Here is a 9,477-nt window from a genome sequence, read left to right as displayed (position 1 = left end):
ATCCTTTTGACTGGTCATGTGGCACGATGCACCATTGTCAATAATCCAAGGTTCATCCGCAGGTACATGAACTGCCTCCATGCAAATCTCCTCAATTGCTATGAACAGCTCTACTGGTACTGCCTGCATGCTGTTGCTAGACTCTTTCTTTACTCCATTCTTCTCATCTGCAATCTTCTTTCGGTACTCATTCTGCTTGTGCCCTACCTTGTTGCAATAGAAGCACTTGATCTTCTTCTTTCTCTTTTTATTATCAGAAGAAGATGGGTTACTAGAGTCTTTACCCTTACCTTTCTTTGATCCAGTCCAGAAAGCCAAATCTTCTCCAGTCCTTGTCTTTTGATGCATCTCCTCCTCCAGAAGCATCACACTAAAATCCTAAAAGTTGAGGGGTGGATTTCTGTTTTGCGTATTTAGCATCATAACAAGACCGTCATACTTTGGTGGGAGAATCCGTATTCACCTTCTTGCTAGATTCTCGTTGGTGATGGTGATGCCAATCGTAGTCATCTAATCGCGCAGATTCTTCACCCTGGTGATGAACTTCTTTGCCGCTTCAGACTCAGAAAATTTCTCGTTCGCACGTTGAGTCTCCAGATTTTGAATCTACATCTGATTCATGGTCTCGTACTAATTTTTCAAGACCGTCAATGCCTCCTCCGCTGTGGTGACTGTGAAGATAGTGGGAGAGAGGGAAGGAGTCTCACTTGCGGCTTTCTCACATGCACAATGGGGGAATACACACAAAGGTGGAGGCTGAAAATAGTTTTCTTCTTCTTAGTTGTGAAAGCCAAAAGAACTCAAGTACAAAGAAATAGAAGAACCCTATATGTGGGTCTCAAACCAAACTCAACTAACTAAGGTGGCATACTAACTGAGCCACAAACTAGAGTAGATAAGGATAGCTGTCATCCAGCTATTATTCGTGGGCAGTGTACCAACCGCATCTACAGCTAACAAGTTGGTGATATAAATGCACAACGGTCACCCTGGCATATCGTGAGTGGAGCTCGATATCTCAACACTCCCCCTCGAGCTCAATCCCAATTCCTACACACCAAGCAGGTCTCTGAACTTGTGCAACTTCTCTGCGCCCAATGCTTTCGTGAATATGTCAGCAACCTGATCCTCTGTGCTGACATAAACTAGATCAATAAGACCTAGTAAAACCTTCTCCCGCACATAGTGATAATGCACCTCAATGTGCTTTTTTCTAGCATGAAAGACTGGGTTCTTTGCCAAGTGTATACTGCTCATGTTGTCACAATAAATGAAAACTGGCCCATCTGTAGACTGATGCATATCATAAAGTAGCTTATGCAACCAAGCTACCTCACATGCAGCCATTGTTGCACCCCTGTACTCAGCCTCTGTCAGCCTCTGTGCTCGAGAAGGCAATTGTAGGCTGTTTCTTGCTGCTCCAAGTGACTGTAGCACTCCCAAAAGAGAACACATATCCACTGGTAGATCATCTATCAGAAATACTACCAGCCCAATCAGCATCAGTGTATTTATGCAACTGTATCTGAACCCCCGCCTCGTAAAATAGTCCATACTGCAATGTGGACTTCACATACCTGAGTATGCGTCTAGCCGCATCCAAATGTGTTTTCCTTGGAGCCTGCATAAACTGACTTACCAATCCAAAAGCATAGCTTAAATCTGGCCTGGTAATAGTCATACAAATCAAACTTCCTACTATGCGTCTGTACATAGTAGGGTCTTCTAGAAGCTCACCTGCATCTGTGCTCAGCTTCACATTCTGCTCCAAAGGAACTGAAATAGGCTTACAGCCTGTCGTCCCATATTTGGACAGCATGTCCAATCCATACTGCCTCTGCAAGAGCTGTATCCCACTTGGTGATCTAATCACCTCAATGCCCAAGAAATAACACAGCTCTCCCAAATCCTTCATCTCAAACTTCTGCCTCAATAGCATTTTCACATGAAGGATATCTTCATCACTATCACCTGTGATGATCAAATCATCAACATAAATGACAAGCAGCATAATCCCTTTCTCTGTTTTTCTCACATAGAGTGAGAAATCTGCCTTGGAAATCTGAAAGCCAATAGTGACAAGATACTGTCCTATCTTGTCAAGCCATGCTCTAGGTGCTTGCTTCAAGCCATACAAGGCTTTCTTCAACCTGCAAACAAACTCAGGATGAATAGCATGAACATAACCTGTTGGCTGCTCCATAAAGACCTCTTCTTGCAAATCACCATGCAAGAAGGCATTCTTTATATCCATCTGATGTAAAGACCATCCCTTTGATGTAGCCATAGCAATGGCTGCTCTTATGGTTGCCATCCTTGCAACCGAGCTGAAAGTTTCTTCATAATCAATGGCATATGTCTGTGCATACCCCTTGACAACTAATCTTGCCTTGTATCTATTCACAGAACCATCTGCATTGTGCTTGATCTTATAAACCCACTTACAGCCAATTGCATTCTTGTCTTTAGGCAAGGGCACCAATTCCCATGTAGCATTTGCTTCCAAGGCATCCATTTCTTCATCCATGTCTTTCTCCCATTTTTCATTTCCCATGGCTTGCTCAAAAGAAGTGGGTTTTGGTTCGTGTATCACTTTGACCATATAGGCATAGTGAGTGGCTGTAAATCCATCATATTTCAGCCTATCCACAGGATACCTAACCCTGGTAGACCTGCGCAAAATAGGCTCACTTCCAGGTGATCTCAAAACATCCCTGGTCTTCCTTACTCCAAGTGTAACAACAAAAGGAATACCCAACTCATCATCAATGCTCTGTTCTGAGCCACTGGATTCACCATCCACATAAGAGTGACCTGCATTCACATCAAACATGGGCTGATCTACCTTTTCTTTTCCTTTTCGTGATAACTACATACCACTCTCTGCATTACTTTGAGGAGATTCTCCTGCCTGTCCATGGCGAAGAATGTGAACCACTGCTAGAGGACACTGCAGGTCCACTGATATTTTGTGATTGCTGCTGTGAATTCTGTGCAGCATTACCATTTTGTGCATCTACATCAATCATCACATTTACTGGTTTATACCAGCTGCTCATCTCATCAAAAACAACATCTCTGCTCACTGTGAACTTACGTGTAGAAGGGTTATAGCATCTATACCCTTTCTGCTGCAGAGAATAACCAATAAAGACGCACTTCTCAGCTTTTGGATCCAACTTGGACCTCAACTCATCTGGCACATGGACATAGGCAATGCAACCAAAAATTTTCAAATGAGAAATGTCTGGTTTCCTACCAGTATACATCTCCTCTGGCGTCATGCCATGTATTGCTGCAGTGGGAGTCCTGTTCATTATATAAACTGCTGTAGCAATTGCTTCAGCCCAATAATAATCAGGTAGATCTTTTTCATTTAGCATGGCCCGAGATACCTCTCCAATATGCATGTTTTTCCTTTTTGCAATTCCATTTTGCTGTGGGGTATGACTGCATGAATATTGCTGCTTTATACCATGCTCCTGCAAGAACCTTGCAAACTCATTTGAGAGGTACTCTCCCCCTCCATCCGACCTTAGGCATTTTATTTGCAGGCCTGTTTCTTTTTCAACCATAGCTTTAAAAGCTTTGAAGTGCCCAAACACTTCACTTTTCTTTTTCATAAAATACACCCAAAGTTTTCTGCTGAAGTCATCAATAAATGTGACAAAATAGTGACAACCTCCAATAGATGCAGCTTTAGTAGTCCACACATCAGAGTGGATTAATTCCAATGGCTTTTTACTCTCTTGAACATGCCTAGGAAAAGGTTTCCTTGCCTGTTTCCCAAATTGATAGGCTTCACAAACCTTGTGCATTTCTGCAACCTTGAATTTAGGCAATCCTGCAACAATATTTTGGGCTTGCATTGATTTAAGTCGTTGTATATTAACATGACCAATGCGTTTGTGCCAGATATCAATATCTGCAACTACACCGGTCCCATGTGCAAACATTGCTACACTCAATTCAGGCATGTCCGCATCCAACATAAACATCCTGCCCTTCTTCTTTCCTTTTGCTATTAAGCGACCGTTATTTTTCATATCCTCAACAAAGCATCCATGAGGATTAAATCTGACTTGCAAGCCCTGCTCAACCATTTGACCAATAGAAACCAGGTTCTTGGTGATGTTCGAGACATGAAATACATCGGACAAGTATTTCTTTTTCCCATCCTGCATAGACAAAGGAATTTTACCAATCTGCATAATAGGATGTGCAGTATCATCACCAGTCTCCACAAATCCTGGCTTTTCCATTTTCCTTGCATCCTGCATCCATTCTGCATGACCTGTCATGTGGTTTGACGCACCTGAGTCAACATACCACACATCATTTCGTTCTTCTGCACTTGTCACAGAGTTGGTCATATGCTGCACCATAAATAGATGCTCATTTCTGTCATCACCCTGTCTACTAGAAGATGCATAATTGCCTTGCTGCAATTTTCCATTCATAATGTCATTCTGCTTTTTGCAGCAGTCCTTAGCCATATGACCCATTTTACCACAATAGTAGAATTTAACATTGCTGTTTGCATTTTGGCCTCTCTGCCATCCACCACGGCCTCTTTGGCTCCCCTTGCCTCTAGAGTTACCACGTCCTCCTGCATAGGACTGGTTTTCTTGAGTTTGCTACATATTCTGATTTCTACCACGGCCTGCAGATCGGCCTCCTCTACCTCTGCCTCTACCTCTTCCAACACTTGAGTAGAAGACAGTTTCTTTTGAAGTTCCTCCTGAAGAAGATGGACCCCCATTTCTCTGCTCTTCAGAAATTAGAAGAGCAAACAACTCTTCAAAATCAGGAAATTTTTCATGGATGGCAATGGATGTCCGGAACTATGCATAATCCTTTCCTAGACCATTCAAGGTCACAGAAACTAGATATCATCTTCCACTGGTGACCCAATGGAAGCAAGTGCATCTGCAATTTTCTTCACCTTCATGTGGTAGTCATTTATGCTCAAATTTTCTCTCTGCACATTGTGCAACTCCTGTTTGAGCTGCATTTTCCTGGCTTGCGTATTTGTGCTATACATTTTTGCCAAAGTATCCCATGCCTCCTTTGGCGTACTTGCATCTTGAATATGCACAATCATAGAGTCCGAAATACTGATAGACAGCCAGTACATAACTTTCCTAGCTCTCTCATGCCATCCTTTAAATGCCTGCATTTCCTGCTGATTGGGAACATTAGGAAGAACAGGTTCTTCTTCATTTCCTGTAATGAACTCCCAATAGTCTTTTCCCATAAGGAAATTTGTCATTCTAAACTTCCATGCTTGGAAGTTGTTCTTGTCAAGCTTTTCAATGACAATCTGTGAAAGAGAATCAGATGCTTTCTGAGTGCCTGCGAAGAACTTCTGCCTTCAAAACGGGCCCCGAAATGGCCTCGAATCATAAAAATAAAGTCACCAGGGGCTTCGCCTTTCCCTGCAGCATATACTGCGCTCTCGCCACACCGTGAAGGGCATCTCAATCTGAGACAGTGCACTCTTACACTTTTGGTTGTGCTACCTGCAGAGATTTTCTCCCAAACTCAAAATAGGAAAGCAACACTGGTCCTCTTACCAGGACACCAGGAACTTGGTTTGCTTTCTTGAGCTCCTTACCACGAACAAGGCTCTGATACCATGTGAAGATAGTGGGAGAGAGGGAAGGAGTCTCACTTGCGGCTTTCTCACATGCACAATGGGGGAATACACACAAAGGTGGAGGCTGAAAATAGTTTTCTTCTTCTTAGTTGTGAAAGCCAAAAGAACTCAAGTACAAAGAAATAGAAGAACCCTATATGTGGGTCTCAAACTAAACTCAACTAACTAAGGTGGCATACTAACTGAGCCACAAACTAGAGTAGATAAGGATAGCTGTCATCCAGCTATTATTCGTGGGCGGTGTACCAACCGCATCTGCAGCTAACAAGTCGGTGACATAAATGCACAACGGTCACCCTGGCATATCGCGAGTGGAGCTCGATATCTCAACAGTGACATGTTGAATTAATGCCATGATGGAATCACTTACACTACAGATAATAGAACACAGTGCATTTGCATTTCTTCTTGTCCACGCAAGAATCTCATCCGCAGTTGGTACTATCTGTTGTGCTGCATTGGCTGGATCTGATCTCACAACCGGCTTCACGTCCACCGCAGTAGTAGTATCCCAAAGCTCGTATGCACTTAGGATGTTGAACTTCCAGAGTGGATAGTTAGAGCCATCCAACTTTCTGCTTTCGCCGAACGGTGGGATTTGCAGTCTTGCAGGTTGGGCCATCTCTCACAATCTGCTCGCAAATAGAAACACACTACCAAATCTTCTTACTAGAGTCCAAGCTCTGATACCATGTAAGAAAACAATACAACATCTGTGCTCAACAGATAACAGGATCTCGTACGCAAGAAAGAGAAACAGATAGTATGGAGAATCAAATATTTGATTACTATAGAACTCATACAATAGACGACACTGCCTCCCAACTATGCACTCCTGTGAAAGAAGCTTCGATGGCGAGTTGGAAACAGTAGAGGACAGAGGCAGGATGCTAAGGAATTAGGGTTGCTATAGCCAGTGATGAAATGGGCTTCACAAGCTTGCTCTTATATAGCCACTAGTTGTAGTCGGTTAGACCCAATTGGGTGACCGACCCAGTCCACCCAAAATGGTTGACTGGGAGTCGGTCCCACCGACCACATAATAGAACCGTGACATAAAATAGAGCAACTGACCTACAAAATCCATTCGGGGCCCAGAACCATCCAGGATCATCTCGGGCTCCAAATGGGGCCCCACAACTCGAGAGTGGGCTGCCCCGAGAAATGCTCAGTCTACCCTCAATGCGATCAGTCATGGGATGCCTTCCTGCACTTGCATATAGCCTAGTTGGCAGTGTGCCAACTCCATCCAGCCATCAAGCCACACATGGCCCCCATCTAGTGTCCAAACTAGGTCCTATTGGATAACTGAGCTACTCAAATGCCTTCTCCTCATATGGGGGGCTTACAAGTAGAGTTAGTTGGTTCCCGCATAGTTACATTAGAGTGGAGCATTGATATCTAACAAGATTTTATAATCCAATACAAGTCATCATTTATTAAACCTAGTAAGAAACTAAAAGTGAGAGAAGTACTATAAGTTTTAGGAAATCCAAAAACAAAGGAAAACTTTATTTTTGTCAGTATAGGTGCCGTATATACTGATGCCTATACCTGTACGAAAATAATACAAAGTCTATGCTCAACAAATAATAGGATCTCATATGCAAGAGAGAAAACAAGATAGTGCGGAGAATCAAAAATTTGATTACTGTGTAGAACTAATACGATAGATGGCGCTGCCTCCCAACCGTGCACTCTTGTGAAAGAAGCTTCGATGGCATGCTGGAAACAGTAGAAGACGGAGGCTGTGGATGCTAAGGAATCAGGGTTGCTATAGCCAGTGATGAAATGGGCTTCACAGGCTTGCTCTTATATAGCCACCAGTCATAGTCGATTAGGCTCAATTGGGTGACCGACCCAGTCCACCCAAAACGGTCGACTGGGGGTTGTTGGTCCCGAAAGCCACCGACCATATGATAGAACCGGTGCGCAAAATAGAGCAACTGACGTACGGTCGCCATTCACCCAGAGCCACCATCCGGGATCATCTGAGGCTCCAAATGAACCCCGTAACTCAAGAATGGTCTGCCTCGAGAAATGCTCCATCGACCCTCAGTACGGTCAGTCTACAGATGCCTTCCCGCACTTGCATGTAGCCAAGTTGTCGGGTGCCAACTCTATCTGAAGCCATCCAGCCATCAGGCCACATATGGCCCCCATCTGGTGTCCAAACTAGGACCTACTGGATAACCGAGCTACTCAAATGCCTTCTCCTCATATGGGGGGCCTACAAGTAGAGTTAGTTGGTTCCTGCGTAGTTACACGAGAGTGGAGCATTGATATCTAACACCCCCCCTCAATGTCCACCTGCAAGTGAACTTACTTTTTCGGCCCAATGCCAAGTCGCTCGATGAAGATGCCTCTCCAGCAAATCTCTTCCAAGAGCCTTCGTGAAGATGTCCACTCTTTGTAGTTGGATAGTACACCAAGTCGACCTCTCCATCCATGATGAGCTCATGTACAAAGTGATATTGAATCTCAATGTGTTTTGTGCGAGCGTGGAACAGCGAGTTCTTTGCAATCGCCATGCAACTCTGATTGTCACATGATAACTGCATAGGCTTGTTCTGCACTGCACCCATGTTCCCCATAATCCTCCTCAATCACACTGCCTTGCAAGAAGTAAAGCATGCAGATTTGTACTCGGCCCCGGTAGAAGAAAGAGCAACTATGGGTTGCTTCTTGCTAAAGTGAGAAATAGTACCCTGTCACTGATCTCCTGCTATCCACGTCTCCTACCCAATCTGAGTCACAGAATCCGGTCAAGATGTTGCCCTTGGTATAGGTGATGCCATAATCAAGTGTGCCTTGATGTATTTCAGCACCTGCATCCCTGCCCTCCAATGGTTCTCCCGGGGCTTATTAGAAAACCTACTTAGTACACCAGTCGCAAAATTGATGTCCGGCCGTGTGCTGCACAGGTAAATCAAGCTGCCCACAAGCCTTCTGTACTTCACTTCATCCACTAGTGGTAATGAATCCTCGTTTGAGAGCTTCGCATCAACCTCCATAGGGGTACCAATTGTCTTGCACTCAGCCATGCCAAATGCCTTCAATATCTCTCCAATTTGACTTACTATCACGAGCAAGAGCGACAAATAAGATTCTTGCTCAAATAAGATGACTATCACAAGCAAAAGCGACAAATAAGATTCTTGCTCAAATAAGATTACTATCACAAGCAAGAGCGACAAATAAGATTTGACTTACTATCATGAGCAAGAGCGACAAATAAGATTTGACTTACGAGAAGAATGAAAGGGACTTATGAGAAGAAAGTATCAAGAAGAATGTTGAACACAAATTTGAATTCAAAAGGAACATATGAGAAGAAAGTATGAGAAGAATGTTGAACACATTTGAATTCAAATTTATAATGAATTCAAATTTCCCTCTCTTTTTTGAAAATTCAAATTTATGCGTAGGAGGAGTGGGCTAGTTTTTCTTGTATATACTCTTCTTTCCATTCATTCATTCTTACTCTCTCCTCATTTCATTAAAGCAACCAAGAGCTGAAGAGAAAGGATGAGCGGAGCCTTACTTTTTTCATTTTTTCCAAGTACTTGCATTCTTTTTCATTCGTCTTGTAATTCTTTTTCTTTACTTACAATTCTTTTTCAATTATTTCTTGTTAAAGTTTTTGAGTTCTATTTCTTAAAATTCGTCTTGTAATTCTTTTTCTTTACTTATAATTCTTTTTCAATTAGTTTATTGTTAAAGTTTTTGAGGAGGGGGGTCTTTTAGAAGGCATTACAATTCTTTTTAAATTAGTTTCTTATTTGAGTTTTTGAGTTCTATTTTAATTAGTTTCTTAT

Source organism: Dipteris shenzhenensis, chromosome 24 (genome assembly GCF_047967505.1).
Source record: "Dipteris shenzhenensis isolate YYH24624 ecotype China chromosome 24, Dip_SZ_1.0, whole genome shotgun sequence".
Classification (NCBI taxonomy): Eukaryota; Viridiplantae; Streptophyta; class Polypodiopsida; order Gleicheniales; family Dipteridaceae; genus Dipteris; species Dipteris shenzhenensis.
The sequence above is the reverse complement of the archived record's forward strand: the minus strand, read 5'-3'. Positions refer to the sequence as shown.